Source organism: Vicia villosa, linkage group LG6 (genome assembly GCF_029867415.1).
Source record: "Vicia villosa cultivar HV-30 ecotype Madison, WI linkage group LG6, Vvil1.0, whole genome shotgun sequence".
Lineage (NCBI taxonomy): Eukaryota > Viridiplantae > Streptophyta > Magnoliopsida > Fabales > Fabaceae > Vicia > Vicia villosa.
Window position 1 is genome coordinate 111478809 of NC_081185.1, and position 10879 is coordinate 111489687.

The following is a 10879-nucleotide window of genomic DNA, read 5'->3' on the forward strand; positions in this document are numbered from 1 at the left end:
TTAAGCTTTTTAAAAACAAATTATAAAAGTTAATGGAAAGATCCTTTTAAAAGTTACATTATTTTATTATTAAGAATAGAATTTTACGAAAGTGAATTATTTTCTAAAATAGTTAAATAAAAGCTAAATAAGGTTTAAATTAACGATTTTTCATTATGAAAGGTGAGAAGTAAAAGTAATTAAATTTAAAAGTATATATTAATACAATTATATATGTATATATAAAATTTAAAAAGTACTAAGAGTTTTCTATAAAGCTATATATATATATATATATATATATATATATATATATATATATATATATATATATATATATATATATATATATATATATATATATATATATATATTAATTTAAAAAGGTGAGAGTCAAATTATAATTTAGGAATAAAGAAAAAAATGAAGAGCATTCTTATCATGTTACATAAACAAATAGTAATATATAAAATATATTAAACTTAAAACGGTTAGAGTCAAAGTTATATGTTGTAATTTAAGAATAAAATAAAAAATAAAGAGCGTTCTTATCATGAAACATAAATATGTATTCCTTATATTCAATAATAAGTAAATATTAATTTTTTAAAATCATTCATGTAATTGAACTATATATAAATCAATATATCAATTATTCAATGAATTTATAAAATAAATATTTTTTCTTAAAATAAAGAAGGAAGAGAGTACATATATATATATATATATATATATATATATATATATATATATATATATATATATATATATATATATATATATATATATATATATATATATATATATATATATATATATATATATATATATATATATATATATATATATATATATATATACACACACACACGCACACACATTCATATAGATGGATAGATAGATAAACATATATACATTAGTTGATCTCTTTTCTACATAGTGACTTTTTTGTTTAGATCGCCTACCTCTTTTCTGTATTTTTAGCATTGCTATGGTTTTACTTTCAACAGGTAATGAAATAATGTTAGCTTTGTTATGAATAATTGAATATTTGTTTCCCAATAATTTTATTCCTAATTTATAACCATTTGTATTTATCACATTGTCCGGATATTGTCCTATAAATAGTATCAATCTCTTTGTAGAAATACACCGATGAAATAATACAGAATTGCTCTCATCTTTCTCTTTTATCTAGGGGTGGCAAAACGGGCCGCCCGCCCCGCCTTAAGCCTGCAAAAAATCGAGCGGGGCGGGCATGCCCGCCACGTGAAATGGACATAAAAATTATGCCCTCTCCGCCAAGATGGCGGGTTGGCGAGCGGGCTTGCCCGCCTATTTTTTTAATAGATTAATAGATTTTTTTTACCTTTTAATTAAATTTTTTACTTATTTTTTATAAAAGCAACTTTTTAACAAATTTTATTTAAAAAAATATTACATATATTTACAAATAAATATATAAAATAAACCATCAAGAATTTGAATTACTAAAATTAACTAAAAAATAGGGAATTTTGGTGGAGGGGCGGGCTTTGACGGGCGGCGGACATTAGCGGGGCGGGCTATGGCGGGCGGCGGGTTTTGGCGAGCGGCGGGCCTAAAATCCCAACCCAATCCGCCATTTTTTGGCGGGTGCGCGGGCCGACCCGGCGGGCCACGGCCCGTTTTGCCACCCCTACTATTATCTTATCTCTCCTTATTTTATAACATGTTATCAGCACAATATATCAATTTCTAATAATGTCTTAGCAAGATACAATTCTTCATCTATACGAAAACAGTGGAAAGAAGTCAAACATATATTTTGTTACGAGATACAATTCTTCACCTATACAAAGACATTAGAAAGAAGTCAAACATATACTTCGTTACCTTAGAGGTACAATAGACATGAGTTTGTTTTATACCAAAGTATCCAAATTCAAATTAACAGATTATTTATTTACATGTGGTGGTACAACTACTTCATGGAGATCGGTGAAACAAACAATAGCAGCAACATCATCTAATCATGCAGAACTTTTATCACTACATGAGAAAAGTTGAGAATGCGTTTGATTGATATCCTTAATCCAACATATACACAATAATTGTGGTGTATCTTTTGGAAAAACAAATATAACGACCATATATGAAGATTATATGCCATGCATCGCTCAATTGAATAATCATTACATTAAAAGACACTAAACAAAACACATCTCTCCAAAGATCTTTTTCACTCATTATATTCAAAAGAGTGATGATATAAACATCCAACAAATATGTTCATGTGATAATCTTGCAGACCTTTTCACAAAGTCACTCCCAAGTATCACTTTTAATCAAATAGTACAAAAGTTTGGTCCTCATCGTTGAAGAAATGAACGCTCAGCTGAGGGGGAAAATAATGAATGTACTCTTTTTCCTTCACTAGATTATTTTCCCACTTGGTTTTTTAATAGTAAAGGTTTTAACGAGACATATCCAAAACAAACATCCAAGGGAGAGTGTTATGAATAATTGGATATTTGTTTCCCAATGATTTTAATCTTTATTTATAACCACTTGTATTTATTACACTGTCTAGATATTGTCCTATAAATAGGACCAATCTCTTTGTAGAAATACACCGATGAAATAATATAGAATTGCTCTCATCTCTCTCTCTTCTCTTTTATCCTATCTGTCGTAATTTTATAACAAGCTTTAAATTTTTAGATTTTTTAACTATATAGATTAATTAACTCTAATTTGATTGTAGCATCTATGAAGTCTCAAGATCTTCTAGGATATAAATGGATAGATGGATGCATATATGCATGAAACACTCCAACTTGCAATCAAACTTGCATTGATAAGGTTTTAAAGCTGGTGGCAAATGTGTTTATAACACTCCAAATACCATGTCTTGTTATTATGCCGACAATTAAGGAAGAGTTATTATAACATTATAACCATCACAATAATAAATAAATAAATACCTCTCTCTTTTCTATTTTAGATTGTTTTAAGAAAAATGTTTGTATGAAATAATAAATTATTTACTTTAGTTTTTATAATTTCTTTTCTATTTTGAATTATTTATTATTTTTTCTTTTATAATTTCTTAAATTCATATTTCTGGTACTATCAATGAAATATAATCTTGTAAAATTATTTATAGTATTGCTTTTTCACACAATGATTGTTATACATTTAGATGGTTTCACTAGTACAAAAATATCTTTTTAGCAGAAGTTTTTAAGTCAGTTCACATGCCACCTGACTTAAGAAGTGACACGGTGGCAATTTTGTAAATATTTGTAACTTACTTAGGTCGGTTGTCTAGAAAACCAACTTAACAAGTCAAATTAATATAATTAATATAATAATTCTAATTTATTTATATAAAGAAGTAATAAATCAGACACATAAGACAACAATATCAATTTCTGAATCTCTAGATTCGCTTTTTCTTATTTGCCTTTCAACCCTTCGCCTCGACAATTTCAACCTTTCATCGCAAACTTTTCTGATAGCCGAGATTAAAATGGAAAACATGCCGCTATCGGCGCTGTTCGAACAAGCAATGAAGATCCATTTAACCGCCACAGAGTTTGGTGCGGACCAGGTACACCATTTAAGTTTTTTTTATAATAGTTTTGTGTTTGTTAATCGAGTGTTGGTTTTTGGTTGGATCAGGAGCTTAGGGATAAGGGATTCGAGTCTCTGATTAACAAGCTTGGTTTGTTCTATGCCACTTTATCTCTTTCTCGATTGAAACATTACGTTAGAGGGTTTAATTTGTGTGAGAAAGAGATTTGAGGTTTGATTTAGGAATTTAGGGTTCAATAGTTTTGTGTATAAACATTAATGTTAATTTCTTTTGGGGTTTTTCCATCCGATTTTATTTTGGATTTTAACTGAATACGGTGAAATTGAGTATTGTAAAGCTATTATTGATAAGGTTTCTGGAAAATCTAAGGGTTATGGGTTCATTTTTTTTATGAAGCAGAGTGGGGCGAGAAATGCTTTGAAAGAGCCGTAGAAGTAGATTGGGAACCGTATGACGGTGTGTTAGTTGGGCAGCGCAACCGACGACTCAATTGATACCGCAGGGCTCGGAGTATACATAGAGGAAGATCTATATCAGCAATGTTATAAACCTCCATATTCGAATTAGAGCTATGATATTAGTCGAACTATCATACAATTGCTCTTTCGGACAGGTTGTGCTTAATGTTAACAAATTTATTGAACCGTGGCTAGCTCTTTCTCTTTATGAAAAATTCCCTTCGTTACGTCTTAATCAATCTTGCAACTGTAATGTGACATATTCGTACTATGTTATAGATATGACGCGTCCAATGGTTTTTTGCAGGTTTGGTAATGTCGTTGATTGGATCATTACCAATTCTTGTAGTAAGTTCCCTTCCTTTTTTCGATTATTGCTCGTAGCACTATTGATTGCATCATTTTACAGATTAACATCAACCTTATTGACAGACTTTGATTCTATCATGTGTTTTTTTACTTAAGAATCTTGAAAGGCAAAGTCATGCGATTACCGGTATGATAGTCCGACTAATATCACGCAGATTACTTCATATTCCACATGCATGGATAATTCTTGGAACAGTCTTGCAATATTAATTTTATCACAGGTACGCATTTGATAAATTAATTTCAAGATTTAACTGCATTATATTTTATATCGCTGTAGGGTATATTTTTACAACACTGAAAATCCTCATTTTCTTATTAGGCATAATTTGTTCTTGAATGGCATGTTAATCTGATTAGTTGTTTTTCAAATGTGTTCATTTTTAATGACATGCAAAGTTCAAATTTCATTTGTTTTCCCTTCAGGTTGCCCAAAATTACACGGAAGAGATTTTCAACAGTGAAACTTTTGCTTTGATAACAATGGAACTTTGTATACACTACCTTTTTAAAATATTTCACAGGTAATTGATTTCCTGGGACTAATAACTTATTGTAGTTTCTTACTTGATTGACATTTTTGCAAAGGATATATACACGATGTAGCACAATAATGGAGTAATTTACTGTATTGAGACCAATGTGTGTCTGTTGTGTATGATTCTAGATAACTGGTTTTTATTTGAGCTACTCTCATTTTTTGCATATTTAAGGATGATTATATTACTAACTTGCTCTAATTATGATTACTCAGGATGACCTAGCATCCAAAATCAAAGGTTCCGACATTAGTTTTAGTTTACTACAAGTGTGTTAAGGAGGCTTCAACTTAGGTTTACTTATCAGAGGCTATTGACATGGTCAACTGTACAACCTTTGTTAAAGAGAATAAGTGACAGTGAGCTATTTTAGTCCAAGTCATTTTATCCATATACATACTTCCCATCCATTGAAAAATAAAATTTGATTCATTCAATAACATAACTGAGGGAGTTATTCTCAATTTTATTTTGTAGATGATGTTGTGCTAGATGATATATTTAGAATTTTCATGGTAGATGATTCCATCAGTTTATAGCAAGAGATCATTGAGGATGAGAGCTTCCAATCAAAAGGAAAATAAAATAGCTTCAAAGTGTCACCAGTTATGAAGCTCAATTTAAAGATTTCCTCATGTAACTGTACTGGAAGATGACTTGGTTTTTTAATTAGATATATTTAGTGTTACTACTTGTGAATTGGCCTTTGATTCATTTTGGTTGTTGCTGTTTTTAGTTAACAGAGTTAGGTTGGAACATATTTTAGTAAATTGATGTTGGTAACGTTGGGTTGTGTATAGAAAATAAATTGACTTTTGAAGTTTTATTTTTCTAATTCCATATCTCATATTAAATTGATGAATTGGAATAGATATTAACCTTAGATTAAGAAATAATATTTAGTTTAATTATAAAATATAATATTTTATTTTAAAATGATAGTTTGCATAAAGGCTGAATTTCATTTTTTTTTTAAATTCCCACTTGTTAGGTCGGTTAAGCATAACCGATTTAAGAAAGAAATTTTCTTAAGTCGGATTTGGACCCGACTTAAGAAGTCAAAACTTCTTATGACGGTAATTCTTAAGTCAGGTTCGGAACCGACTTAACAAGTTATTTTTAACCGACTTAACAAGTGTTTTTTCTACTAGTGTTTTGAAAGAGTCCAAATATATTTTAAAATAAAAAATGATGGAATACTATTTAGAATTTTGAAAGATCTTATACTAATCAAGTTATGAATTGATGATGGATATGTTAAATTATTTCCAAGGTCCTTTAAGTTATTTAATTTTAACAGTTTGATCCTTCAAGTTTTTTTTAATAATAATTGGGTCCTTTTGGGTGATATCTGCCTCATTTTTCTCTCATTTTAATCATTTAGAAATGTTGATTGTTGTGTTTTTGGAAGCACTTCATCGTTTTTACATCCCTCAAAATAATTGCATCCACAATTATCATATTTTCTTGGTTAAAAAAGGATAATGGTGCACACATTTGATAACATAAACAACCTAGTTGTAACGAAAATAACATGAAGGACCAAACTGTTACAATTAAATAACTTAAAGGACCTTGAGAGTAATTTAACCTTATTTTTAAAATATCCATATATAGTTGAGATGTAAGATTGATGTTGATAACAAAAATAATATTCTTTTATCTTATTAGAACTTCACTCGCTTCTTCTTCATTCATGCTTCGTACCTTGTAATTAAAATATGTAATGAAAAAATATTTTTGAAAGTTTGGTTATTATTATTATATTATTATTATTATTATTATTTTTGAATCAAAATTATTTTATTGATTGGATTCAAAAAAAATGAAGCACAAGTGACCCAAAGGTCCAACAATTCAATCTCACCTAGAACAAACCCTAAGCTAAGGCCATAATAAATAACTCAAATGCTTTCTCAACTTAGGGACATTTCTAAATCTATAAATTTTTGCAGTAATGATTCTTGATACAACACTTTCATGGTCAATCTTCTCGCCAAAGAAAGTTTGGTTCTGGTATTTCCAACATTCATATATCGTTTTCGTAATGGCACATTGGCTAATTCTGGTTAGAGCCCATTTTTTCCCGCACAAGTCCATGATCCAATTTCTTTCTTCATTCCATGCCCTGGGCCTATGGTTATCGTGAAGCCAAGCTAACACATTACTCAAAATTCTATTGATATTGCGAAAGATAAAGAAAAGGTGGTCAATCGTTTCACACTCCCCACAAAAATTGCACTTATCTTCCGCTAACATATCAAATCGATGTAATCTCTCCTTCGTTGGAAATTTCCTATGGTATGCCATCCACAATATATGTTTAGCACATGCACGTGCCACATTCCTACGAATCACACTCCACCAGTCCACATCTTGGTTAATACCAGCAATAGCATTATACAGAGCTTTTGTGGAGAAAGCCTTTTTATGCATCATGTTATTCCAAACCTGCAGACTACCAAGATCCTCCCTACTTCTCAGAATTTTCTTTAGGATCCACGATGCAGAATGTCTAATGGGGAATTGCATCAGATCTTCACCTTTTGAGTAGTAGGTATGTATCTGACTTATCCAAAGGATGTCCGCTTTCGTATTCAGATTCCAAAGGTTCTTAGCAATACATACCTTGCTCCATCTCTATGAAGATATTATCTGTAACCCACCTTTCTTTTTGGAATTACACACATCTTTCCAAGCAATGAGAGATTTGCGAGTAACTTTATCAGTTCCTTCCCATAGGAAGGATCAACAAACATGTTTCAGTTTATTGAGAATCCACTTTGGCAAAGGAAGACTCTGAAGCCATAAGTTACTGATAGAGAAAAACACACTTTGGATAAGCTGCGTTATACCAGCAAAGCTCAATAGTCTCGAGCTCCAATGCTTAATGCGATAAACAATCTTTTCAACCAGTTCCAGATAATTCTGGATAGTTCACCTCTTACTCGTGAGTGGAATCCCAAGGTATATAAAAGGTAATACTCCCTCCTCAAACTCAGTGAGTCCCAGGATATTACTTTTCTTAGTGCCTCCATATTTCCAAAGTATGCTCTACATTTGGAAGGGTTCAGAGCCAGACTTGTTGTGGATGCAAATTCCTGCAAAACATTCATGACCATAGTTATAGAGCCACTATCTTCTCTTGAGAATAAGAGGAGGTCATCAACAAAGCATAAGTTGATGATCCTCAACTTCTCACACTTAGAGTGGTAGTTGAAATTAGGATTTCCCCCATCTTTTGTAGTGTTCTATGCAAGTATTCCATAATTATAACAAAGAGGAGAGGGGACAAGGGGTCCCCTTGTCTCAAGCCCCTCTTGGCTTGGACATTTGCAGACATCACATTATTGACTTTGTATCTATATGAAAGTGTTTTCACCATAAGCATTGTCCATCTAATGAATTTGTTTGGAAAACTTAATTCAGCTAGAATATCTTCAATAGCTCTCCACTTCACACTATCATATGCTTTCTTTATATCCATTTGAAGCATACAACGAGGGGCCCCTCCCTTGGTGCTATAATCCCTCACCAATTCATAAGCCAGAATAACATGATCCTGCAAATGTTTGCCTAACACAAATGCAACCTGACTAGCATCTATAATACTATTAAGGACCTTTCCCATCCTTTTTACCATGATTTTAGAAATTATTTTATACAAGGTGGTACAACATGATTAAAAGAGCTATTAATGTTAGAGTAAAATATTTCCTAAAAAAAATAAAATAAAAGTTAATAAAAAATTCTTTTCAAAAGGGAATTTTTCTATGGGACATTGATTTTAGCTAAAATTTTATATGGAAACTTTTCTCATTTTTATTACAAGTAACTATAAAAGTTCATTAATTTTTTAAATTTAAATTATTATCGTATGTAAAATTAAAGTTTATAAAAATAATTAGTTTTATAATAAATTAAAATTAAAATCTTTTTTTTTGGAAAAATTTTGAAGATAAATAATTAAAATTTTATAATAAATAATAAAAGTTCATTAATATTTGAAGATTCTTTCACTACAAAAATCAAAATTAAAAGTAATTAAATTTAAAATGTGAGATTTAAAATGATATTTTGGTAGATAATATACAATAAAATTAATTATAAAATAATTAAAAATAGGCTTAAATGCACTTTTAGTCCCTATAAGTTAGCAATTTTTTATTTTCGTCTCTGTAAGTTATTTTTTTTGGTTTGAGTCCCTATATCTTGCTTTTTGCTTGAGGTTTAGTCCCTAAAGTTAAAATTCGCAGGAAAATCCGCAGGTTTCCTGCAAATTTTCCTGCGGATTTTGATTTTAGGGACTGAAACGAATGTGAAAGTGAAATATAGGGACTCATACAAAAAAAAAACTTACAGGGACAAAAATAAAAAATTCACTAACTTACAGGAACCAAAAGTGTATTTAAGCCTTAAAAATAATTATTTTTCAATATTGTAAGGAGATAGTTATATAGGGACACTTTTTTTAAGTAAGATTTTATATTGATGGTTTGTTGATTTTTATTATTAAAAAATCATAAAAGTTAATGGAAAGATCTTTTTAAAAGTTATATTATTTTATTATTAAGAATAGAATTTTACAAAAATGAAATATTTTTTAAAATAGTAAAATAAGGTTTAAATTAATGATTTTTCATTATGAAAGGTGAGAACTAAAAATAATTAAATTTAAAGATATATATATATATATATATATATATATATATATATATATATATATATATATATATATAATTTAAAAAGTAATAAGAGTTTTCTATAAAGCTATATATAGAATAGGTTAATTTAAAAAGGTGAGAGTCAAATTATAATTTAGCAATAAAGAAAAAAATAAAGAGCATTCTTATCATGTTACATAAGCAAATGATAATATATAAAATATATTAAACTTAAAACGGTGAGAGTCAAAGTTATATGTTGTAATTTAGGAATAAAATAAAAAATAAAGAGCGTTCTTATCATGAAACATAAGCAAACGGTAAATTCTTTATAAGTATATATTTCCTATATTCAATAATAAGTAAATATTGATTTTTTTAAATCTTTTATGCAATTGGATTATATTAATCAATATATCAATTATTCAATGAATTTATAAAATAATTTTTTTTCCTAAAATGAAGAAGGAAGGGAGTATATATATACATATAGATGGATTAGATAGATAAACATATATACAATAGTTAACCTCTTTTCTACATAATGGCTTTTCGTTTCGATCGCTTATCTCTTTTCTGTATTTTTAGCATTGCTATGGTTTTGCTTTCAGCAGGTAATGAAATAATGTTAGTTTTAAATTTTAGATTTATTAACCATATAGTTAATTAACTCTAATTTGATTGTAGCATCTGTGAAGTCTCAAGATCCTCCGGGATATAAATGCATTGGTGGATGCATAGATGCCGGAAGTACTCCAACTTGCAATCAAACTTGCATTGATAAGGGTTTTAAAGCTGGTGGCAAATGTGTTTATAACACTCCAAATACTGCGTCTTGTTGTTGTGCCAACAACTAAGAAAGAGTTATTGTAAAATTATAACCATCAAAATAATAAATAAATAAATAAATACCTCTCCCTTTTATATTATAGATTGCTTTGAGAAAAATGCTTGTATGAAATAGTAAATTATTTACTTTAATTTTTATTATGTTTTAAATTATTTATTATTCTTTATTTTATAATTGTTTAAATTCATATTTCTAGTACTATCGATAAAATATAATCTTGTAAAATTATTTATAGTATTGTTTAAAATAAAAGAAATATGGAATACTATTTAGGATTTTGATAGATTTTATACTAATCAAGTTATGAATTGATGATGGATATTTAGTTTTTAAATATCCATATATAGTTGAGATGTAAGATTGAACTTGATAAAAAAAATTATATTCTTTTCTTTAATTAGAATTTCACCCGCTTCTTCTTCATTCATGCTTCATAATTT

At 28.9% G+C, this 10879-nt stretch overlaps 1 long non-coding RNA gene across 1 annotated transcript; it reads left to right on the plus strand.

The window, feature by feature from the left end:
• Nucleotides 1-4093: 4093 nt before the first annotated feature.
• On the plus strand, nt 4094-5581 carry LOC131612100 (uncharacterized). Its single transcript, XR_009287282.1, has 4 exons — nt 4094-4365; nt 4483-4607; nt 4813-5284; nt 5403-5581. It is a non-coding gene; the product is annotated as an uncharacterized LOC131612100 (long non-coding RNA).
• Nucleotides 5582-10879: the final 5298 nt, after the last annotated feature.